Source organism: Panthera onca, chromosome B1 (assembly GCF_046562875.1).
Source record: "Panthera onca isolate mPanOnc1 chromosome B1, mPanOnc1 haplotype 2, whole genome shotgun sequence".
In the NCBI taxonomy this organism is placed as follows: domain Eukaryota; kingdom Metazoa; phylum Chordata; class Mammalia; order Carnivora; family Felidae; genus Panthera; species Panthera onca.
This window is the reverse complement of record NC_138342.1, coordinates 156,861,842-156,888,103: the sequence shown is the minus strand read 5'-3', so window position 1 is coordinate 156,888,103 and position 26,262 is coordinate 156,861,842. Positions and strand designations below refer to the sequence as shown.

At 41.7% G+C, this 26,262-nt stretch overlaps 1 long non-coding RNA gene across 1 annotated transcript; it reads left to right on the top strand.

Moving 5' to 3' along the window:
• Positions 1-3,732: 3,732 nt before the first annotated feature.
• LOC132693214 (uncharacterized) lies at positions 3,733-4,647 on the top strand. The gene is made up of 2 exons (XR_009616658.3): positions 3,733-4,164; positions 4,266-4,647. It is a non-coding gene; the product is annotated as an uncharacterized LOC132693214 (long non-coding RNA).
• The last annotated feature ends 21,615 nt before the right edge of the window (positions 4,648-26,262 follow it).

Genomic DNA, 26,262 nt, shown 5'->3' with positions numbered 1-26,262 from the left:
AATGTTAAAAAAAAATTTTAAACCAGGGGCGCCTGAGAGGCTCAGTCGGTTAAGCATCTGACTTCAGCTCAGGTCAGGATCTCCTGGTTTGTGAGTTCGAGCCACATGTCATGTTCTGTGCTGACAGCTCAGAGCCTAGAGCCCACTTCAGATTCTGTGTCTCCCTCTCTCTCTGCTCCTCTCTCACACTCTGTGTCTCTCTTAAAAATAAATAAAGATTTAAAAAAGAAATTTTAAAACCAACCGAGTTGCACATTGATCTAGTTACCTGGATAAATTATCCCCCCATGCCTTAGTGGAGCCAATGATAAAACAAGATTTTAAAAGCCATTGTATAATTCCCATGTAGAATTATGCAAAAGCATTTAAAAAAAATAAGGTGCACTACAAATGAAAAGGAGGATAATGGCATTATGATGATGATTGTGAAAATTAATGATAATAGTAATATTATTTGGGAATCTTCCAAGGGGGCTCAGCAAGCTTCTTAAATGTCTTTTGGAAAGATGTATTTAGATGCTATTGTTAGTAAATAAAAATGTCAAAGCCAGGATTCCCTCCGAACTAGAATAAAGGGATAAGGTTTGTCATTATAAATACCACCTGAACACACATGGACTGGCAGGTTCCCAGACTTAACAAACACGCTTTCTTTTCTGTTGTATTTACCCTTTTTTTTCACCTTTTGGCCGATTCGGTACCCACACCAGCTCCAGTGTACCCATAGCTTCTCATCATGTTCTGAGGCTTTTCTATCTTGAGACTCACACACTTGAGTGGAGGTTAATAGTGCATTTCTAGGTGTGATGTAACGTCTACCTCTGGTAGAGCGTGGAATTTGTAAGCTGAAGATCTCAGAACACACTGCATTGGCTGGGGAATGGAGTGGAAGGAAGGTGGTAGAAAGTATTTTAGGAAGTTTAGATAAGGAGGAGAAGGGAGCCTGGGGCGTAAAGAAAGGGATTCTTGTTCCTGACTAATGCTTAACAGTTAACAAAGTAACCAGAATGTTCACCCTGCTCTAGCTGTCCTGTGGACCAGTGATGGCAGGATTATTGAACCCTTTGCAAGATTATTGTACCTTCTGATCTTCTGCTCTCACCTCCATAAAATAGGAATAACTGCATACAGTCGTGTGCTGGTCAGTGTTTTAACAATCAGCTCTCTGGAGGAAAAGCCCTGATTTGTAACATTTGCCCATTTTTGTGATAGAAATAGACTCACAATGATCAATGTCAAACTACCAGTAGAACCTTCTGGAACGCAGAGTTAGGAAGAGATGCACCATAGAACAACACTATATAGTATTTCCACCGCACATAAGAAATAGATTTACATAGCCTAGAAAGTATAGATAATAGTAAAATATAGTACAATAATTAGGAAGTAATGAGTTTGAGTTTTCATTACCATTGCTTTCATATAATTCATTTTGAGTTAAGTTTCTGTAACAATTTAACTTTTAATAATGTCTATATTTTACAACCTGCTCTCGAAACTCCTGGAAATGTACCAGTCAGCGCTTGCTTGCTGATATGTGCCAACTCCAGCAAATCACTGATCACGTTTGCTTAAAAGGCTCTTTTGAGAATTATCATGCCTCATTTTTATTGAAATCTTAAAGAAACCATATTCAAAGCTATTACTTTATGTCTTTCCAAATTAGCCATCCCAAATAACCTTACCAAGTAACTTGGGATGTTGACGAAATTGATGTTACTTGGATATTCATTGCATTGCTCCCGTGGTTCAGTCTAGCTGCCCACCATCTTTTCAGGGGTAACGGCAGCCACTTTAACCGCTGCATAGGTGACTAGAGAGTGTGACAGTGGTGGCATCAATAGCAACAAAAGAGTTTTGGGGGGGGGAGAATAAGTCATGGTGGCTCGTGTCTACATTCTTTTTGCTGACATATCATATGCCTTTGGGCCTCATGGGAAGCTAGCAACAGAGAGAATGAGCTGGAAATTCTGGTGATTTGGCTGCTGAAAGAGAGCCCTAGAATTGTTGTGATGGATTTGTATCTATCATATCTACCTACAATGGCTTCAGGAGTTCCCTCAGTCAGGCATGTGGATTGAAGACACCTGTTATCAGATTCAAAAGAGGAAGATAATAGATCAGAGAAATAATTCAGTAATGCAAAAGAAAATCTGAGAAGTAGAAAGGAAAGGAGAAAAGATTGGAAAGACAGAGACCTAGAGAGAGAAAGATTCATTTACTTTCTCTCCTGAGACAAAAATCTGATCAAGCTTATTAAATGGAAGAAATCTATTATTGGAATCAGGTTTCCAGGAAAATGCTTCAGAATAAAACTGTATCTTACCCAAGTAACACCTTTCTGTCTGGATGAAATAAGCATTAACAAAGATCCAAAGATGGGAAACAGGGAAAGATCTTCGGTCAACTTAAGAGATTCCTTTCATCCTTTTACTGTTCATACTAACAGAAAAAGCCTTTCCTTGGGCAGGCAGGGATAACATTTTAATTTTTTTTAAGGAATAGAACATGCATTTTAAGACAAAAGGCAAAAGCTTTGACAAATGTCAGATGCAAGTGTTTGACAAGGAGTACGCGTTGAGTGTTAATGTCAATGTATTTCTTTTTCTTACTATCCATTTACTTTCTCAAGTCTTGAGAAAATGCCGCCCATACGTTGATGGGGAAAGAAAAATCTCCAATTAAGTTAACGTGGAAGGGCTGCCTATCCAGGCAGCTGGAAGAAGATTGAAAAGTTCAGTCAGAGCACTCCCTTTTGTTCCTACCAGAAAATGCGTAGAGTCAAGTCTGAAGGTCTGGACACATCTGAATGATAGGTAAGGATAGAAACGAGCAAGAAATAGAAGGTCCACAAGCAAAATAGAGGTAAATCATGTCCTAGAAACAGGTCAAGGTGACTGCTCTGAACATAGTGTGTATACATGCCCAGGTAGGGGAAGAAGAAACTCCCCTTTCCCCCCACTACCCAGTAAAGGATTCTTGTAGCTGGTTTAGGAATAACATTGGCATGAGACAGATTAACAGAGGTTAAAACAAACAAATAAAAAAAAACAACCTTTTTTTTTTTTGTGGGCACACAGAGGTCCAATATTAAAATTGTTAACCAAAGAAATGACTTGGTGGGTAGTTTTTATACATTTTATTTATTTTTTACGTGTATTTATTAAGTTTGAGAGAGTAAGACAGAGAGAGAGAGAAAGGCAGACAGAGAGAGAGAATCTTAAGCAGCCTCCACACTGTCACTGCAGAGCCCGATGTGGGGCTCAAACTCACTACCGGTGAGATGATGACCCAAGCTGAAATCCAGAGTCGGACACTTACCCGACTGAGCCATACATTTCAGACAAAGAAACAATAAATTTGTGAAGAATTGGGAGGATAAAGAATATAGGCATTTGGGAACTTAAATTAATAAAGAATTCTAAGTGGAATTTAGGTTAAGGTAGTCGATGCGGAAAAAATAAAGGTGTGTTTCTATAGCTTTCTTGGCTTTAAAGCCCGTCTCTGGTGATGAGAACATTTTTTTTTTTTTTTAATTTCCTAGTACAGTGAAAGTATTTGTCATATGGGAGATTTGTTTCCTGCTCCCAGGGGGACTAAGGAGGGTCTGAGTGTCCCTGTACCAGCCGTTTCCCCGGGAGCTTCAATTCAAAATAATCACTGTTTCATTGTGACATGTTCAGGGGTGACCTATCCTGAGACCCTACACCCACATGCACACCTGGACACAAACTCAAAATGTAATTCAACTCATCAGTTGGGAGTGGACAATTCAGACTCTTATCTTTCAGATAATCAAAAGAGAAGACTCTTCATTTCCTTAGATAATGACTAGAGAAAACATCCCAAGTTGCTCCTGTATTGTTAGGATTTAGGTAGAAGAACTCAGCACGACCAATAAACGTGGAAAAGATGTAGCAGAAGCCCAATTTGCTGTTAGCATTAATTAGTCTGAAATGTAGATCTAAGGATGTCCCTCTGCCTTTTAAAATAGTTTTTTTCTTTGGAAATATTGAAAAAATAATAATTCATCGATAACTAACCCCATACGCATGCTGAGAATGATGGCAAAATCTATAACTACAAAAAAGGACTATGCTGCAAGGGGGGGAATGCAGAAGAACGAAAAAAAAATGAAGAAATTCTTTATCCAGCACGTTAAAGGTACAGTGTCTCCACCTGCTGTAGAACAGGAGGATTCAAACCCTCCGTCACTTGGTGTTTGTCCTTTTTCTCTGATCTTAATTTTTCTTGCTTTCTTCAAGCTTATGCTTTAGAGGAAGATGGACTTGTTCAAGGTGCCAGGAGGCCACGGGCTTTTCTCTCATTTGTGGACAGACATCATTCGTGAAGCAAGAACGAGGTTGCTGTTTCCACGCCCCCCCCCCCCCACCCCGTCCACAGACCACCACCAGCTAGTTCATTTCTAGGCACTTGTCTCTGTTTATTTCACACGTTTTCCCTTCAAGGCCTCCTGATTTTTACTTTTCAGAAACTTGCAATTCGATCCCAGTTTCACAATTCTGGCAAATATCAGAACCTCGTGAGAGCAAAGAGATTTTGATTTGGTGCCTGTTTCTGGGTTTAGCCTACAATTTCCTCAAAGGGGAGATAATAAAGGAGATGTTTCCTTTAGATCACAAGAAATCCAAGCCTGGAAGATAATGTCTCTGAGAAAGTGTATTTGGTCAGCGATGAGCCGGACTCACTAATTACTGGAGTGTGGTCCCCAAGGTGACCCAGCTCATCACTGCATACAGTCAGACAAAAGCTGCCAGGCAAGTCCTGTCTCCCAAAATATGGTTGCTAATTTTGACACTAGCCAGAGTCTATAAGACTTTTTCTTTTCGCTCTGTCTTTTGCTGAGTACAACGTATCTGCTGCCATCCAGGCAAGGAAATTGTGTGGACCCAGCTTTGTGGGAATTTGTAAGGGTCCCAAGGGTCAGTCTCACCAGACTTGGGAGTTGAATACATAAAAGTACCTCAAGGGGCACATTCTCAGCAGACTTGTTCTCCAGAGTCTGACATGCCATCTTCCCTCCAGAAATACCACTCTCCAGTACTGCCAGAGAAAAGAAATCTATGCAAATATTTCCCATATGCTGAATAAAACCCAAGGTTCCCATGAGCAAACTTCATTTGATACAGGGTGTTCCTTAACCATTCCTGTCTCAGTGGGCCACAATTTAGAGAAGGAGTCATGTCTAATAGATTTCTGGAATGAGTCGGGGCATTGCGGGATGAGTGAACTCGGAATATACCAGAGTGATTTTAAAGAAGCCTGAGTTTTTGCAAGAACCAGGAATAGGAAGATGGCTGACCTCAGTTTGGGTCTCAATTCTGCCACCAGTTGGCTGTTAACTGTATGACCTTGAACAAATAACTTATCCTTTCTGAACATAGAAATCCATAGAATAGAATTTCTCATCCACAGAATAGAAATGATATTTCCTACCTTACAGAGTTATTTCAAGGACTGAGATGAGCTTGTGAAACAATCCATAACTTGCAAAGCCCTTTCCACTCTCTTATTGTTATTAACAACAATATTTGAGAAAATCCATAATATAGTCCCCATCAAAGATATTTCTTCTTTTAAGTTTATTTATTTTGAGAGAGAGAGAGAGAGAGGGAGCACAAATGGGGGAGGGGCAGAGAGAAGGGGGGAGAGAAAAAGAATACCAAGCAGGACCCGTGCCATCAGCACAGAGCCCAACGTGGGGCTCGAACTCACAAATCACGAGATCATGACCTGAGCCGAAACCAAGAGTCAGACGCTTAACCAACTGAGCCACCCAGGGTGCTCCAAAGATATTTCATGATATAGAGCATTGAGGAAACACAACACATTCCCAGAGGACCCCATAACTCCATAAGCCCAAAAAAAGAAAAATCAGTTAATCAGAATAGCTAGTTTTCATACCAGTGGAAAGCATAGCTATTGTTGCCTTCCTTACTCCCGGATACCTGGAGTCTCGAGGTTAGCAAAGATCAGAGCCTTAAGCTAATATCTACCAGGTGCCATGAAACGTCTTCCTTAGACACCCAAACTCTTTTCCCAGAGGCTGTCTAAATAGTGTAGACCGGCAGTACATAGAGGATCTTGAAGGCTTATGTAGGAGGTGGCATTACAACCCAAGACAGCTGCTCAAATGATAACCTTACAGTTTTTGCCCTGGTAGGATCAGAATCTTCCTGATTGGCCAGTCCTTTTATACCCAGTGAGGAACCTCACAGGGGGGAGGCAGTGGAGGGAAGGCTCAGCTAATTAAGAGACTGTCTCAGCAAGAGGCTTTGCTGGTGCAATTGATCTTTGGGGGCACAAGCTCTTGCCTCCAGCCTTGGCCTAGCTGCTGCGTTATTAAGTCCTCTTCCTCCTTATTGAAGGAAGAGATGTTGGGGGAGAAAGGTCTCTGTCCTCAGAAAGGTTGTTATCAAGGTCAATGCCGAGCTGGGCAACATTGAAGCCGGAGGCGAAAGAAAAATCAGTAACACGGAGCCTGCCTTTATTGAAAATTTTGATAATTGGTTCGCTGTGGAGTTTTCTACATTAATTTTGCCTTTTAAAACTATTGCATTAAAACAGTATTTGTCTCCACAACTGGGTTTTTTGGCAGCCCCTTGTGAATGCCTTGCTCGCCCCGCCCTGGTCACAGCCCTGACCCAGGCTCTCTGTCCTCAGAGGAGAATGCAGGTGACCAAATGCGGGCACAGGTACCTGCCTGTGCAACTCAGTCACTGCCATGGTCGATTTCTTGTGTCAACGTGCCAGCACCACAGGGTTCCCAGCTTAAACATTATTTCTGGGTATTTCTGTGAGAGCCTTTCTGGATGAGATTAGCATTTGAATAGGTGCACTGGCTGTCCTCCCCAGGGTGGGTGGGACTCACCAAGCTGAGGGCCTGAGCAGAACAAAAATCAGAGAAAAGAATTCACCTATTTTTCTTCCTACCTGCCTGCTTGAGCTGGGGCATCCATCACCTCCTACCCTTGCACTGGGATTGACTTCCCTGCTTCTCAGGCTTTGGGACATAGTCTAGAATTCTGCCATCTGCTTTCCTGGGTGTCCATCTTGCAGAGAGCAGAACTTGGGACTTGTCAGCCTCGGTAACTGTGTGAACCCATTCCTAATAAAGTGTCATATGTATACGTGTGTGTGTATGTGTGTGTGATTTATATTATCTTATGTATTATTTTGTATATAAAATTATATGTGTATATACACATATATATGGTTATTTATTTATTGCTTGTATTTTATCTATTGCTTCTATTCTATGGCTTCTGTTTCTCTGGAGAATCCGGATTAATATAATCACCTTCCAAACTTTGGGGTGACGAGGGCACCCCTCCAAAGGTTCCAAGCCAAGTTGGAATGGGAGATCTCCCTTTGGATAAGAATGAGGCTCCCTCGTGGGGAAGGGTGGGGGATTAAACCGGGCCTTGTCCGGCCAGGCACAGGGCTCCCTCCAGCTCCTCCCCTGTCCCAGCCACAACTGAGGGTGGCCGCGCACTTCTCTGCTCGCTTTGTGACAGGAATTGACTGCCCCAGCTGCCCTTCTCTTCTACCCACACAAAGGCAGCAAACTGAGAACCGAAAGTATCCCTTCAAACACTGCACCTGCTAACGAACTCGAATGCCTCTAACCCCTCTAGGAGAAGGGGATCTGATAATACATGCACGGCCACATCCCTAATTGTGTTACTGCCCTCATTTCAGAAGCAAGCAGCAGGATGCAGCAATCCAGGTTTCCTCCGAAGGAGACTCCAAGCCCAGTTCAGCCACGTGATACAGTATCGTTAATGTAGCCTAACTATTTAATTCCTTGTACAGACGTCCAAGGGCAGGGGGTGGAAACTCAGATTCTAGTGGGTTCCTTGTCCCAGACCACTTTCTCCTCTTGTATTTTTAACTCCTGTGCCTTCTTTTATTCCTCTCTGCAACTCCGAGAGTCTAATTTATGAAGAGGCAAGAAAGTACGCGTTGTACCAGTCTCGGACACTTGAGCTGCCAGATCCGATTTCCCTGGTAGATATGGCAGATTGAAGAAAGAACAACTGTGGCTGAAGATTAGATTTCATTTTCTCCACGTGTTCCAACACTTGACGCAGTCCCCGGCAGGCGGCAGCTAGCCTCCTGCCTTTAGCACAACTGGGGGAGTTCCATTGGCTCCCACAGTGGGGAGGCCCCTTTCTCCGTCAGGTCAGACCTTCTCTGCAGGCTTGTCACTCTCTCTCCATAATTCCCAACAAGTCCTGTCTGTCCTTGGAGAAAACACTAGGAAGAAGGCAGCGGTGGTATCTTTGGGAGGCAGAATGGGCTAGATGGGGCACACAACGACTTCGACTAAATGTTACACTGGTTTTCTCTAACTCCTGATCCCATCATCCCAGATTCCACTGGCTAAAGGGTTTTGCAAGTCAGTTCAACAATCACTCTACTCAGTTGGTGCATCCCAAAAGGCCCTCTACACTCTCCATTCCTATCACTTTGCTCTGCGAGAATAATTATACTTTGGGTAGTCATTAACACCTTAGTGTGAGATGCCATAAAAATCCCTTCAGTTTTAGAAGGAAAGCAGAATATGGAATGTATGAAAGCAAGGGGACATTTTGTACCAAGGAAAGTGGAAAGGAGGAGAGAGGACCATTTTGTGGCCACTCACCTGTGTCAGGCACAGTGATGGGGAAAAGGGGCAAGGATTGAATATTACAAAATGGTGGGTTTTTAAAATTTCTAATGCTTATTTTTGAGAGAGAGAGAGAGAGAGTGAGAGACAGAATGTGAGCAGGGGAGGGACAGAGAGAGGGGGAGACATAGAATCCGAAACAGGCTCCAGGCTCCGAGCTGACAGCACAGAGCCCGATGCGGGGCTTGAACCCACGAATGGTGAGATCATGACCTGAGCTGAAGTCGGACACCTAACCGACTGTGCCACCCAGGCACCCCTTGCATATTATAAAAATAAATTTAAAATTAAAAAATAGGGGTGATTCGGTGGCACAGTCGGTTAAGCATCCGACTCTTGATCTCTCGGCTCAAGTCATGATCTCAGTTTGTGAGTTCAAGCCCCACATCGGGTTCTGCACTGATGGTGTGGAGCCTGCTTGGAATTCTGTCACTCCTTCTCTCTGCCCCTCCCCTTCTTGTGCTCGTTCTCTCTCTCCCTCCCTCTCTCTCTCTCAAAATAAATAAATAAACTTAAAATTAAAAAAAGAGGGTATCTCCTCAAGGAAAGACTGAATGGCAAACAGAATTTTAACAAAAGCAACAAAAAGAACAAAAATGAGGGAAAAAATTCTATAACCAATGGAGATAAAATAAAGTTGCAATGGTTTCTGCTATATGGATATAGTATAGAGTCCCCTTTTATTTGCTTCTGCTCCTTGATAGGAGTTTTCTTGCTAAAATCATCCTATATTTTGGCTTGTTTATTCTCAAATCTTATAACATCTTAGCATTTTAGGAAATCTGAATTGGACGCAGGGGCCATGGGCCCTCTTTGCCCTTCCTATGCCTCTTGCCTCCTTGCTCATTCCAGCATCCAGCTGGAGGGGTAGCTTGGCTCTCAAGAGGGCTCCTTGAATGCTCACTCCTGCCTCTGAATTTGGAGTAGCTTCACCTCCTTCCAAGGTTAAAGAGATTTTGGATCCCACTACTGTATCCAAGAATTCTACCTGAACACACCTCCATGGCCTACATTTATCTGAAGATAAGGCTCATAAGAAAAAGACACTGCCCCAAGCCTTTAGTATCAAATTCCACCACCTGCAAATGGGAAAAATTATATTGGTTTTAGTTTCTTGTTCTGCAAGATGAACACATTTTCCCAGAAGATGCAAGTTTTTATATACTTTCCCGCTATTATTTTATGTAACAGATTCTTCTGAAACCCTAATTTGAGATGCCCAGATTTCCATTCAATTTCCATCTTTAAAAATCAAGTACCCATTAGAGAATTCTGCCATTGCTCCCAGGGGACTGGAATGGAAATGAATAAATGAACTTTTAAAGATAATTGGCTTCCCACATGCCCTCCTGTTCCCCCTTCTCTATTTTTTGACAACCCTTCTGGGAATTGAATGGTAGAACATCTTGGGATTCTTAGGGTGTATGATGTGTGGCAGAGAACCAGTCCATGGAAATGACTCTCTTAGGAATTGAGGTGTCCTGCCCCGGGGCTGCTTCATATTGGTGGAAATTAACTAGCTCTGTTCAAACACCTGCTTCTGACCTTATTCTGCTAGATGCCCCCCCATCCATATTTCTGCAGCACCCCGTTCTAGGTGCTCATTCTTACACCGTTCAAAACATGCATTTTGAGTCCTCAACTCAAAAGGTTTTCCTATAACTTATTTATCCTAAGATGCCTTTTCCCACACGTTCCGATTTAAAGTGATGAAGTGAATCGTTCACAATCTGTTTTCAGGAAACCCTCAGGACACGTAACCCACTCACTTAACAAATATCTGTGGATCACTAACAATTGAGGCATTCGTCCCGCTACTGAAGACAGAGCCTCGAAAGAAGCAAATAACACCCTTGCTACTAAAGAGTTTGTGTTCTAGCAGAGGGAGTTAGAAAATAATCAAGGAAATGAGCAATATTAACTTCAAATTATTCAAAGTGCTGGAACTAAAATATGCAGGGGTCGGTGCAAGAAAGCATCTGATGAAAATAAATATTTCCTGTAAGACAGAATAACAAGAGGTTTCCCATTTTAGGTCTGGCAGGAAAAGAAGGCAACTCTTGGAAAGGTAACTTTTTAACTGAGATATAAAAACGTATAAATTAGTGAGCTGTGCAAAAGCCCGGGAAAAGGATTTTAGGCAAAGGGGACAAGTTCAAAGGACAAAGGGATCGAGCGACTGAGAGTGTCAGGGCAAGAAATAGAATTCTCTGGCTCTGGGACGGTGTGAGCTGTGATGATGGAGAGGCAGACAAGGGCTTGTTGCCATAATAAGGGGTCCGAATGTGATTCGAAATATAAGGAGAAAATATTTTAGCAGCTACATCACCACCAGCACATGCCCACAATTAGCTGCAAATGGTACCTTAAGTACACGTGCATATCGCTGAACTTGGGGGAGTCCCTGTCATACAGTTCGGGCTTCATCTCCACCTACAGAGCTCCCACTGAAATCCACAAGAGGCATAAACAAGGGAGTGGGTGTGACACATTCAATCAGCTCGGTCAGTGTGGCCAAGGGTTTCCAAAACCCTTGCCATTTTCTTGCGCTGAGTGTCATAGTGCGTTCCTCTAACCTGGACCAATTTGGATGGCTTTAGGGTCTGTGTTATTGGGTAATTTCATCAATGATGATTTTTTAAAAGTTGCTGTTAAATTAGCAGGGAAGAAGTCAGCATTTGCAGTGAGATAATAAAGGAATCCAGTAAAAGTCCATGATGACCATAATAGGAGCTGGCTTTCCCCAAGTGCTTCCCGTTCTGAGTATTGCTGTTGGCCAGCTGCCACAGAACTGCAGAGCAAGGGGAAACACACCTCTGCTAGACACCTAGAGAAAGGACCAGCTTTAAAGGGAGAGGCATAAACTCACAATACTTTGGGGGGCAGCTGGATGGCTCAGTTGATTAAGCATCGGACTCTTGATTTCGGCTCAGGTCATGATCTCAGTTCGTGAGATCGAGGCCCGCCTTTGTCTCTGCACTGACAGTGCAGAGCCTGCTTGGGATTCTCTCTTCCTCTCACTCTGCCCACCCCTCCTCTCAAAACAAATAGATAAACTTTTAAAAAAGAATACTTTGAACTTTTATTGTGATTTCTGCCAGCAGATACCTCCCAGATGACGAGAGTGAGATACAGAAACAGAATACCTCAAGAGTTGAGAGTTTGGGCTTTGGAGTCAGACAGAACCAGGGTCACACCCTCACTCCCCTACACTTGCCAGCATTGTGACCTTCTGGACTGGCCCTCTTCCTCATCTCGGCAGATGGCACCTTCATACTTGCATCCTTGACTCCTCTCTTTACATCCCATGACCCATCTGTCAGTAAATCCTAGTAGATTTGACCTTCAAGATATACCCAGAACCCAACTACATCCCAGCACCTCCACTGCGGCTACCCTAGTCCAAGCCACGCGCATCTCTTTCTAGATTCGTGCAGTAGTTTTCTAATTGATCTCCCTGCCAGAGAAATCTGTTAAATCTCTTAAAAAGGAGATAGGGGAGATGTAGATTAATTCACCTGACTTTGAGTGTGGGCTGGACTGAATGACTCACTTCCAAAGAATAAGGAAGAGAAAGAGACAAGCTGTCACTTCACAGTGGAGAGACCAGGCAAATGCCACCTTAACTGAGTGATCGGTGCTCACATCACCAGTGATAACGCATATAGATGTCACCACCCTCTTGAAATGTTGTGATGAGAAGGACACTCGACCTCTGTGGCATTCTTCCACAAAACAATAAGCCTTGTCAAACTATGAGAATACGCTGGGCAATCCCAAGTGGAGATGTTGTTTTGTTTGGCTATTTTAGAGAGAGAGACAGAGAGAGCGTGCACAGGCAGGGGAGAAGGGCAGAGGGAGGGAGGGAGAGAGAGAAACTTAAGCAGGCTCCGTGCTCAGCATAGAGCTTGAGGCCAGGCTCAATCCCAGGACCCTGGGACCATGACCTAAGCCAAAATCAAGAGTTGGCCACTCAACTGCTCAACTGACCAAGCCACCCAGGCACTCCTCGAATGTACCATTGTTATGTAAGGCGTTAGTTACCATTAGGGGAAACTAGGTGAATGATATATGGTATCACTGTGTGCTGTCTTTGCACATGTACTCTCTTTTCTCTAAGTTTAAAATTATTCCAAACTTTTGAAAATATATTAACAAACAAAAACATCAGTTAGATCATTTCATCTGTCCACTCAGAACTCCTGAAAGGCTTCCTACCTTACTGTGGCCCACAATCACATGTCTGACCCCAGGAGCTCCTTCCCATCACACTGGCCCCTAAATGCTCTTCAGACCGGAAGTACTCCTAATCTAGGGACTTTGCATTTACTTTTTCCGCTTCCTGAAGTAAGTGCTCTTCCTCCAGATGTTTGCGTGGTTGGTTCCCTCCGAATCTTTAGATCTCTTTTCAAATGTCACCTTCCCCTAAAATTGTGTCTCCCTCTGCCTCTGACACTTCCTAAACTTGTCTCTAGATTCTTTCCCTCTTCAACAGTTATTGCCTCTATTATACTATGCATTTTATTTATTTTGTTTATCCTTTACCTCTCCACTAGAATGGAAGCTCCCAGAAACAGAGATTTCTGACTGCTACATTCACTGCCATATTCTCAGGCCCCAGGGCAGTATCTGGTATTCCGTGAGTATTTTTCTAAGAATTAAACTCACCTTGGGTATTTAGTTCATCTCTGAATTTGTTTTCACATATGTAAAATGAGAAGAGTAGGATAATAATTGCCCATGTAATAGCTTCCTTATAAAGCATAAATGTGAGAAAGAATTTAAAGTGTTCTGTACAGTAGTTAGCATGTAAAATACTTAAGAAATTATATACTTTCACTATTTATGTTTCCATTACTAGGATTACTACCATCACTAATTATACTTCCATTACTGATTATTCACAAATAGTTATAGATTTTACATCGAATTTCAACTGAATGGGAAGCTTTGTGATCTGTGATTAACCTCTAATACACGCAGAGATCCCTACCTAGGGGGAAATCCACAGCTCCTTCCTCCCATTAGAAGAAATCATTTTCTGGCTTTTTATTTGGTTTTTGTTTGTTTGTTTGTTGTGGTTGTGTCTGTATGTGCTGAGTGAGAGAACTAAGCAACATACATTTTAAGTGGAGAACTTTGGCTTTATTTCTGAGTCTAAAAACAATTTGCGTCGTTCTTCAAAGGGTCTCTTCCCCTAGGATCTCTCTGAGCTCCTTTGCAAAATGGCAACAACACCATTCACACTGATTTCTGAAAATGAGCTCAGCCTGGTCTGTGCCTTTCCAAACCTACCTCACATATAACCATACATTAGGCACCCTCTGGGCTGCAGTGGCTTGTAATCTAGTTCAGGGGCGTATGTGGGTGAAAAGAGAATAAATTTCAAGAAGAAAGGATTCAGACAGCATGCCTTTGTCCTGAGAAAAGACGAAAGAAAAATATCACATAGAGTCAGAAGGACTTCCTGCCTGTGAATTGCTTTTAGGTCCTCGGAAATGTGTAATGATGCATGACATCTCTATTCTTGGCTCGATCTTGATGACAATGATAAAAATGTTTATTATTAATAACCTTATCATGAAAGGCCAGGGGTATAGATAAAATGCATTATTGTATAATATTTATTAGTAGTCATAAAATTATTATAGTATTACTTTATCATTAAAAATAAAACATTTAAAAAAACTAAAAAAATACAACTATACAAAGCCCGGTGCTAAGCACATGCTTTCTTAATATTCACAAAGCTACAAGACAGTTACTATTTTCATCATCATTTTTACGATAAAGAAACTGAAGCTTTGCGAGGCCAAGTAATGTGCCCACAGGGACGTGCCGGGAGATGGGAGAGAATCCGATCTACTCGAACCCAGATCTACCAGGCTCCACAGCCTGCACCCCATTCCTCCCCTGCATTTGGAGGGTCTGAAGTAGAGACAGAATACTTGGAGCAGGGCTATTTATACATGCTAATTGGGATTAGGTTTACATTTATTCTGCTGAGGTCACAAATCTTATTGTCCAGGCACACACGTCAAGTCCGATCAGGAACAACTAGACCTTGGAATTGAATTTCCTGTGCTCTTTGCCCTTAACAGCTTGCAGGTTCAAGCCTGAACGTATGTGTTATCCACCTCTGCAGCTGGGCTCTAGGAACATTTATTGGCCAAAAAGTTAAACAGCACAGGAGACATTCTTGTCCAAACTAGAGTCTTTTGTCTCCTTTAGTCAGTCTCCTGGTAACATCCAGGGAAGCTGTGCACGAAGCAAGGTGAAGGTATCTTTCCAGGGAGTTCTGTGGGAAGGAAGAAAAGGATCCCTAGATGGAAGCACGATCTTACAACTTTGGTAGTCCCCTTCCCTTTCTGCAAGAAGAAACTGAGAAGCAAAGTAAAACTCAACAGTTAATAGACATCAGACACAACCAGATCTACACTGCATAACTGAATATGGGTCTGGGGTTCCCGGCTCTCCCCTGCAGAATGGGAATGTTAGCCCACAGCTTAAAGCACTAGGTGATTGATAGCATGGCCTGAACGAGGCCTTGGGCAGGTCTGATGATGGTCGTAAACCTCAGGCAGCTTCAGCCCACACTTGCCCCTAGAATTGTACATGCTGATTTCACACTGGTTGATTTTATTTTTGCAGGTCTAAAGAGAGGACAAGAATGAGGAAGAAAACCATAATAACAAGGACAAAAGAAACCATAATTACCAAGGATTCAACACACCATTTTATGTCAACAGAGAAAAGACAGGACTATTCCTAATTGGTTTCTACCTTTTTTATCAAGGTTAATTGTTTAAAAACTAGAGAGGGTGTGGAAGGAAAACACAATTGAGAAGGAATTACAGCCCAAGCTAAAATAATGCCTCCTAACATGATATAAGTTGATCTGTCCCAGAGGAAGCTCCTAAGTTTTGGATGAGGTCACAGAAACAGGGTTGATGGACTCTGCTGACAGAGAATTCTGGCATATTCCCGTATGGCATGATTATTCACATCAGTTTTGTCCCAATTCTCAGTAGGAGAAATAAAGAACCTAGAAATGTCACTTCATTACCCCATTTCCAGAAATACTATGGCACGCATTAACGAGCAGCTACAGTGTGAGAACAGAGGGTGCCTCTGCAGTTTTCCAGAATTATTGCCTTTTTCATAAACACAAGTCCAGCCGTTCCATTTTGCATGACTGTACTGGAGCCATTAGAAAGTGGTGGTAAGGGGGTGGCTCAGGCTGCTGGGCATCCAACTCTTGGTTTCAACTCAGGTTGAGGTCTCACGGTTCGTGAGTTCGAGCCCCACATTCGGCTCTGTGCTAATCATGTAAAGCCTGCTTGGGATTCTATCTGCCCCTCCCTCATGCTCGCACACATTCTCTCTCTCTCTCTCTCTCTCTCTCTCTCTCAAAACAAACAAACAAACAAACAAACATTAAAAAAATAAAAGGAAGTGGTAGTAAGGATGCTGTGCAGGGACACAAACACCATGCTGAGGTCAAGACAGATGGAGCCTCTTGCAATGATTTTGTGGAGAAGAGAGAAAGGCATCTGTGAATGATAAATCGCTAAGTTAAATTTGTTAGCAGACAAATGTCAGCCTGTATTGCCTGATTCTGACCTCTGTCTTATTGGATTCAATGTTTTTTGTTCTGTGCTATTTTTTTAAATCCATGGCTTTGAAAAAGGTATCTTTGGTCTAATTTGCAGATGAGACAAAGTTGACGATCAATGTAATATAAAGTGTGAGAAACAGGATTCAAAAATGTCTGATTATGTAAAGTAAAATCATGAGTTAAAAAACAATCATCAGGGACACCTGGGTGGCTCAGTCGGTTGAGTGTCGGACTTCAGCTCAGGTCACCATCTCCCAGTTTGTGGGTTCGAGCCCTGCATGGGGCTCTGTGCTGACAGCTCGGAGCTGGGAGCCTGCTTCGGATTCTGTGTCTCCCTCTCTCTCTGCCCCTCCCCCATGTACGCTCAGTCGGTCTCTGTCTCTCTCTCTTTCTCTCTCAAAAATGAATAAACATTAAAAAAAATTTTAATAAAAAATAAAATAAAATAAAAAATATCATTAAGCTAAGAAAAGTATTGATGAGAAATACTACAGGAAACCAGAGGATATTCCTAATCTGCAAAGGCTTCTCACAAGTTAATTAAAAATCCCTAAAACCCCAACAGATATAAATGTACAATTCACACACACAAAAAATTGCTAAACTTTTTAAAAGAATCATGTTCAACCACACCAACAAAATCATGGAAACAACACACTATATCCACCTATTAAAATAACAAATCTCAAAGGAATTTGGATGTCTACTTTTAGGGATAAACTTATGAAGAAATTTAGCCATCCCTATCAGTTGCCTTGAGATATTCCTTATCCTTTGACACATTTTCTATTTCTAGGAATATTTGCAACAGATATAAACGTTCCTAAAGATACTGTAAACGGTGATAATTCCTGGAAAAGAGCATAGGTGCCCTCTGCCCTCACACTTTACTTGTTCATCAATACACTGCATTGGTATTTCTGGAAATGGGGTAATGAGGTAACATTTCTAGGTTCTTTATCTTTCATATTGGCCAAAATTTGCATGCTAAGGTGCTCATCCTAGCATTAAGTGTGTAATCCAAGAGAAGAAGGAGGAGAAGAGGAAGTGAGTGTGGAAGGGGAAGGGACCCAGAGCTGGAGACAGAGAGGAAAGGAGGAGGGTGTGAAAGAGAAAGAAGGCAAGGGAGAAGGAAGAGAGACAGGAGAGAGGGTGATGGGAAAGAAGAAAACAACAAACATATCCAAATTTAGGAAGATGATTAATTAAATATTAGGTATTCATTAAATGGAACTTTATGACCACAAAGCGAATGCTTTGAAATGTGTTACATCACATGAGACAATGCTGTGATAAAGTGTTACGTAAACCCTAGTGCCAGGGGCACCCAGGTGGCTCAGTTGGCTGAGCATCTGACTCATGATTCAGGTCATGATCTCACCGTCTATGGGATCAAGCCCCACATTGGGCTCTGTGCTGGACATGAAGCCTGCTTAAGATTCTCTCTCTCTCTCCTTCTGCCCCTCTTCCCTGCTCATGCTCTATCTCTCCCTAAACTTAAATAAACAAACAAACAAACAAGCAAATAAATAAGTCCTAGTGCCAAATTCCACATTAATCTCTACTAAACATCAACTGTACTAATACCATTGAGAAAAGTTGTGATCCGACACAGATTTATAAGTAACACACAAATAATTAACTCCTTCTACTACAACTTTGCAAGCGAGGGCCACACTTCTCAGCACATAATCTGGAATCCATGGAAAGCATTAGTAAATGTTTGTAGAAGAAATGATTATAGAATCAGCACGTGACTTAGCCCAAGTTTTCTAGAAGACAGAGCTACAGATGCAGCATACGTGTTGCTCCTTGTATGGCAATGCTAGGCCGGCAAGAAGGGAGAACACGGGGTGTGAGGCAGGAAAGCGGGAAAGCAAATAAAAGGTTGTGCGTGTCACACTGTCCATAACTTCACAAGAAAACTTAGCTGATTGTCCATCCACACCAAATGCCACTATGCATTTTGGACTGATTATACCTTAGAACAATCCAGAAGGAGAAAGGAGAAAAAAAATCTACTGGGTCCCTTCTATTTCCTGTTTGTCATTGATCAAACCTTGTCCATTGGGGCATTAACACCCCCATTTATCTATCTCTGCTTCCTGGCCCTTTGAGCAGCCATTGGAGAAGCCAGATCTCGTGCCCCATCACCCTTCACTTGAGTTCTGCAGAGGGGAGTTGAACCAGAGTCTCGGCTGCTCCAGCTGGGTTGAATCTGAGAACTGGAGGGGCTGAGACTTCTGCCATAATGGGAACAACAGAGGCAATGCTGGAGACTGGCCTAAACTGGGGGAGCCGAGAGAGCTGGACATGTCTTGAGAGAGGAGCCAGATGCCTCAAGACTCAATAGAGCAAGTGGCAGAGGGACCAGGAATCAGGTGGAGCCAAGCAATAATTGGAAAGATATCTACCTTGGGTATGATATCATTTGTACTTTTATTTTTGTGTCACAAATCTAATATATATAACTGTACCAGTAGAAACTGTATGTCCTGGACAAGTCACATAATCACCCCTCTGTGACTCACTAAAGTCAAACCATGGACAGAGTATTGTATTCAGTTCTTACTGTCCTAATATAAGAGGAAGGATGAGCGCAAGACAAGAACATAAAAAGATAAAGATAGCCATAATCAGGAAGAGTCTGGAAAACACACTGTGTAGGACTTGTTGTAGGTGCCAGAGTATGTGCCAAAGAAGGAGGAGGAAGAGGAAGGCAATTAATGACCTCTAAATTCTCTATCAGCTGTTAAATTTTTTTTAACGTTTATTTCTGAGACAGAGAGAGACAGAGCATGAAGGGGGGAGGGTCAGAGAGAGAGGGAGACACAGAATCTGAAACAGGCTCCAGGCTCTGAGCAGTCAGCACAGAGCCCGACGCAGGGCTCGAACTCATGGACCACGAGATCATGACCTGAGCCGAAGTCGGACGCTGAACTGACTGAGCCACCCAGGTGCCCCTCTATCAGCTGTTATATTACAGGGTCATTTGGAAATTCAACTGAAAAGTCTGGAAATATGAATCTGAAGACAGGCTAATTAAATACAAATAGGATCATAACTGAAACTTTGTACCTTTTGACCAACATCTCCGCATTTCCCACCTGTCAGCCTCTGGCTGCCTCCATTTTACACTCCGCTTTTATGAGTTCCACTTTGGAGATGATGCTTGCTTATGGTAATCATTTCACAATGTACACATATATCAAAACATCACAATGTGTACCTTAAATATACACAATTTCTATTTGCCAATTATACCTCAATAAAGCTGGAGGAAACACAAATATTATCAACAAAGTGTGTTTCTTATTCAGAGATGCTAATAAAATTTTTACTATTGCTTTCCATCAGTTACCTCTGACAACACATATTGATATTTCCAGGAGGAAGATAAAAATGCAAAGTAATAAAAAGAAAAACACTAATAATGAGAACAGCAGCAACAATAATTAAATAAGATGATTGTTTTGCACACATACTGTGTACGAGAAGCACAGAGAATATTTATATCATATATATATATTTTTTCACTACAGTCCTGTCTTGAGCAGAAGAGCTGAAACCTGGATAATATCAAAAGAGGAAGGATGGGTCTGGAATATGGGAACAGCAACAAGACCACAGCCTCAAGAATGAGAAAGTACTAATTACTGGCTTTGCACTGCGCTCCCAGGAAACGACATCTGTATCCTTGGGTTAAGTGTGAGAGCCACAAATCACCTGTTTCCTGGTGATCACAGGCTATCCACTGCCATGCCCATGCTGAGCTCCAAATAGTCATTTTCTTAAGCTTTTAAGGGACATCAGTCACTTCTAATGAGACCATTTCTACAAACCTCTTTATTTTCACACAGTTTCATTTGGGTCCTGATCAACCCTCCATCCCAACCATTTTGCTGGCCCCCGTCAGGACTGGGTTACTCCTCCATCCTGACCGATCTCCAGAGCTTAGCATCTTAGCCACCTCTTGTCTAACGCTTTCAGAAAAATTGCCCCAAATCTGCTTTACCCAAGATCCACGAGGTGCGTCGTTAGCCAGCCTGGCCTCAAACTTGAATTATTCAAATTGAGCCAATTTGAAAATCTTACCCTTTATTGATTTATTTTTTTTAGTGATATGTGGCTACAATGACTGGTGACCTTTTAGCCTACCATGCTAAAAATTGAACCAGACATTTCATCTCCAAGAAACTATGTGCTCCTACTGAATTCAGAATTCATCATGTTTAAATACTCTATTCTCATGCCACAACTGGGAATGGCATCCCAAGTCCTGAGCCTCCAATCCAGGCCATCCACAATTTGATCCCAGGCTTCCTTACTCCTGCTCCTGTGTCTGTAGTTTCCATTTGCCCAAACTGAATATGTCTTAAACCATTAAGTCTCCCACCTCTGTACCTTTATTTATACCCTCCCTCACTCCCATGATGTTATCTTCCCATGACTCTCAAAATTCTACTAATCCTGCAAATATCACAGAATCAAACCCTTTCAGGCAGCCCTCTTCGATTCCTTTATATTTCTCCCTCATCAGAGATGTTACAACATTTATTTGAGGGGCCATTCATATAATACAATTATCAAGTCCTGTTTTGTTTTGCAGAGTAACTTCCCATGTGTATATGTCTCATTTTTTTCTACTAGATTAACTGTATATTTCCTTATAATCTTTAGAAGTCCTAGCACATATTTGTTGCATTAGGTTCAATTTAGAATTACTCAGGTGCTTCCTGATCACTTATTATACCAAGGTTTAATGATCAAATATATATATGCATGTATATAATATATATATAATATCCTATTTCTTATTTACATATTTTATATGATTTTATATGAAATCATTAAACCTTGGCATAATAAATATTAAAATCATCATATTCAAATATGAATTCTAGTGGAGTAATGGTAGTCTTTGGGATACCTAGACTGAAAAATTATTTACCAAATGAGCCAGGTCTTAGTTATTTCATCTATATCACCTTATTTAACTTACCCCCAACCTAAACCCTAAGATGTAAGATTCGACCTCTCCCAGCCTCAGATTTCTCATTTGTAAAATAAAGATAAGCTATTTGTCAATCATTATACGACCAGTATATAATGGGGCAAAGGTTTGAGCCAACTTTTATTTGAACCAAAGTCCGCTGCTCTTTCCACTTTGTTATGTTTTCTTCAATGGGAATTAGGAAACCTAAATTCTAAGCCTACCTTTGGCCACCAACCTTCTGTGTGACCTGGGTCTAGTCACTTCATGTCCCTGAGCCTAAATTTCCTGGGTTCTAAACTAAGGGAGGCTAGACTACACCGATGGCTTTAAAAATGTTTGGAACATGACCCATAACAAGAAATCATACTTTAAAGGACAATACTTTATATACCTATAGGTATACACTACTTTAATACCTATTTATTACATACAGGTACATATTTATTTATATCAAAATATTTATTACATATATACATATTTATTTATATAAAATACATATTTATTTATATAAAATACACATTTACTTATATAAAATACATTTTATTAACATTTACTATATGATTTCAATTTATTTTCTATTTTATTCTTTTTAATTATATTTTATATCACTTTTTAAAAACGTGAACCTACGATCCACTAAATTGATTTCACAACCAGATCAGAACCTAAAGCGGAAGATTTCTGTAATCCCTTCTCGCTGTACAGGCTAAGGCTCTGACTCTTAGCTGTGTCAGAGCTGCAGGGTAGAACCCAAGCCCACAGACTCAATCTTCAATCTGCCTTTGCCTACCAATATAAACACAGGTCAGCTAGCTGAAGGAGCCCCAGGCCATGAGCTTTTATCCGAGTTCAACCATTGACATATCCTCTGAACTAGGCCATTCCACCTGCATCTACACCTTTTTCTGTAAGTTAAGAAGAAGGAAAACCCTTACTGACCTCATAGAATTGCCACAGGGGAAACTCAGAATGTCAGCAGAGCCCTTGGAAATGCCAAATGACTTCTTTGGAAGTATCTCTTTTCATGCAGCAAGAAATGTTCTATAGCCGATACCATCATGAAAGTGATATAAAAAATACACTGTCTGGAGCTCATCAACTTCTGACCTCTGGGTCTTTGACAAAAACTGAGTAGATGTTTTCATAGGCACCCGTCCTCATAAATACATGATGCCTTTGTACTAAATGGAGGGGAGAGGTAGAAAGATGAGGAAATGTGATCCTTGTTTCAGAAACCATGCACAGAATCTCATTAAAGAATATATACTGTTAAATCTATTAGGAATTTTGAAGACCTTCCAATATTCCACAGAGACACAAAGCTCCAAATAGGTAAATAATTTTTTTTCAGTTTAATTCAGTTTATTGGCTTCAGAAGAAGAGGGCTACAATTGAAAGCAAAATTTCCTAGTGTACCTGGTTGCTCAAGCAAAGGTTGGGTAACCATTTGGTTAAGATGTAGTAAAGAGCACTGAAGCACACGGTGACAAGGACTAGGAGTCCTTTAAGGCCATTGATTCATTTGGCAAAAAGGTATTTGGGATCATCATCTATGTTGTGCCAATTATAAAGATGGCCCCAATTATTCCCCTTGCTATATTCCTGCCCCTTACCATATGACGTGGCATCTATTCCCATCAGAGAGTAGTCTTCCCCCTTCCCACCTCATTGAATCTGGACTGATGCTGTGACTTTACTTTGGCCAATGGGATATGGTTGATGTAACCTATGCCAGTTCTGAGCCTCTGCTTCAAGAAGCCTGCTCTCTTACAATCTTCACCAGCTACGATGAGGAAAAGCCTAGACCAGCCTCCTGGATGATGAGCCATAATCACCTCCATCACACCAGCTAATTGTCATCCAACAATAGGACATGCAAGTAAGGCCATTCTAGACCAGCCAGCTGAACAGGGACCATAAACAAGACTCACTTTAATCAGCAGAGCTTAACCTAGACCAGCAGAACTAACAGACCCATAGACTCATGTACAATAATAAACACTTACTAATTTTAAGCCCCCAAGTTTTAGGGAGTTTTGATTTACAGCCATAGTTACCCAACCAGACACTGGGCTAGATAGTATTGAACAAGATGAACAACACTGAAAGTCCTTTCCTACCCTAAGAGTAAATGATTTGTATAAAATCTTAGAACATATCACGTGTGTGTGTGTGTGTATGTGTGTGTGTGTGTGTGTGTGTGTGTGTATTTAAATGAATTAAAACGTAACTATAAGGAGAATAATCATATATTCTCCCTGAAGGCCAATGAACATGAGCATCTGCTACAGAGACTACTGCTCTAGTTTCCCTCAGACCTTCTGGGTTTCCACAGGTGGCACTGTGGTGCCAGCACCCAGTCCCCAGGAGAGGCATGCTGCCATTCCCTCTCACTCCTGCCCTGTGGGCTGGGAACCACACAGCTCCTCAGAGTACCTTTGCCGTTACCAGATATCCCTCGTCCGCCCTGTGACGCTGCTGAGCTGTCCCTCCACCTAAAAAGCAGTGGTGCAAGTTCGCTCTGCCCTGGAGAAAGACCGGGGCCTGAGAGAGGCAGGTCAGCTACAGACAGAATAGTACATTTACTGTTCCCTTGAGCCCAGGATGACACACATTTGGCTTTGAAGGGTATGATTATGATGTTGGCTTAGGATGTTATATCTTTTTTTTTAAATGTTAATTTAGTTTTAAGAGAGGGAGAGAGCAAGGGAGGAGGGGCAGAGAGAGAGAGAGAGGGAGACACAGAATCCAAAGCTGGCTCCAGGCTCTGAGCTGTCAGCACAGAGCCTGATGCAGGGCTCGAACCCACTGACCACAAGATCATGACCTGAGCCAAAGTCAGAAGCTTAACCAACTGAGCCACCCAAGTATCCCAGGTGCCCCAGGATGCTATACCTTCTAAGTGAAACTAGAAATTCCCCTTTCTCTTCTTTAATCTCTAGATTATTCTTCCTAACTTCTTCCCAGCCAGGAACATTAGAGTATTCCCAAAAATGTGTGTTGTGCTATGACAACAGAGAGCAGTGACAGAGAGATGGAACTCAATCCACTTGACCTCTCCTACTCCAGGCAGTAAGCTCAGGGGATGCTCAGGCATCCCTTCTTCTTGTTTCACTTGGTTCTTGGCTTCCTAGCATACTCTTAGCATCCAAGTCTCCAACATTTACTCTCCAACACTGACTTTTCATTAAATGAGGAGTAATTGAATCAATTCTTACTCAGGTAATAGAAACGGAATCAATCCATCAGTGAGTCCCTCTGTTATGTGTAAATACGAAGAAATACTTATTATTTTCAGGCAGGAAGAAAAGAGGAAGAAATGGACAGGATGGACAAATAACTTTGCAGTTTAAGTGAATTCAAATCCACTTGACATTTCTCCTGTTCTCTGCAAAGGACAGAGTTTGTATAGTAAACTTATTACCAGCCACCTTCCTGCCACTGTCTCTCAGGAGACTGGAAATCAGTCTACAATGGTATTCTCAGAGTTGAAAAAACAGTTTCATGCAATATTTTACTAAATAGTTCTAAGCCCTGAATAAAGGAAGGAAAAGTCAGGAACTATAGAATAGACTATTCATTCATGCAACAAATAATTACTAAGCATCCATCACATACAAGTACCCTAAAGGGGCTGTTCACACAGAGAACAAAGATCTAGAAAACGGAAAAATGGACCCACCACCCATGCTCCATTCCCTAGAATGGAGGGCTAGAGAGATGGCTCTTAGGCAAGGAATATTTATGATACAGGTCAGGGAAAGAGCAAGAAACCTTGTCTTAATAGAACGGGAGTCTTAGTTTATAAATAAAAGCATTAATAATAGCCATAGTAAATATCTATATCGTGTCATTATATGGCAGGCACTGCTCTCACAGGCTGTATTCTTTTTATTAATTAGATATCAGATTTTGTTCTAAGTGCTTTTGGCAGATCAGTCATGTGATCATCACAATGCATTCATGTACAAGGCAGGTTTTGATTTCACACATATACCTTGTATACAGGAAACTGAGGTGTGGAAAGGTTAGGAAATGCTTCATGCTCACGTTCTTCTTGGTGAAGTCACCAATGGAGCCCAGGCAGCTTAACTCCAAAGGTTGTGCTCAGCACTCTAATGGCTACAACACACTGTCCCCATTCTGGGTCTATTTGACCTACATAGAGTCAAAGATATAGTACTAGGAGAAATTTTTTTTTTTCTGTAGATCATAGAGGGTTTCAGGAGGAAACCACTCTTCCTAATCCTCCTAGTAGAGAGATATGATGGATTTTAAAGGGTCTATTGAAAGACTAGCCACAGCTTAGGGAAACAGACACTTTTGGGTCTCTACTCAGTACCATATTTACAAAACCAGAGATAATTCCCCCAACTTCATCTTCCCCTTAGACACCTCAGGGAAATAACTGACAGGAAGAATGAGCAGAGACAGTCACTGTGAGGAGGAAAAAAATCACTGATATTTGTAAGGGGCGTAATATTTTGAAAAAACGATTGCTTTTTCTGTCCAAGATCTGGTTAGCATGTGGCAGAGCTAGGAAGTCTTGGGAGCTCATAACACTGCACTATTTTGCCTCTCTAAAGTGAAAATAAAATAAACACCCTTCGTAGCTCAAGAGTTGCTGAGGGACAAGACAAAAGCAGATAAAAGTTGAGAGAAAGGGCCCCTCATTTTCCTGCCTGTGACCTAGAACAGGAGAGGGGCATTAGGTAACAGAGGATCATGCCAGCAAAGAGGAGGAAGAGTGTTTCCCCAGTATCACTCCATTTGCTTGTCAATCATCACCTCAAGGCCTCCACACATACCTACCCACGAGTGCCTCCATCAGGGTAAAAGCTACCAAGAAAAATCAAAGAGTTGAGAAAAAGAGAAGGTATGTGAAATCTAACCCCCCAGAATCTCCTTTGGCCCAAATATGGCTTCAATAGAGTTCACAAATTCCTGTGCGTCCCC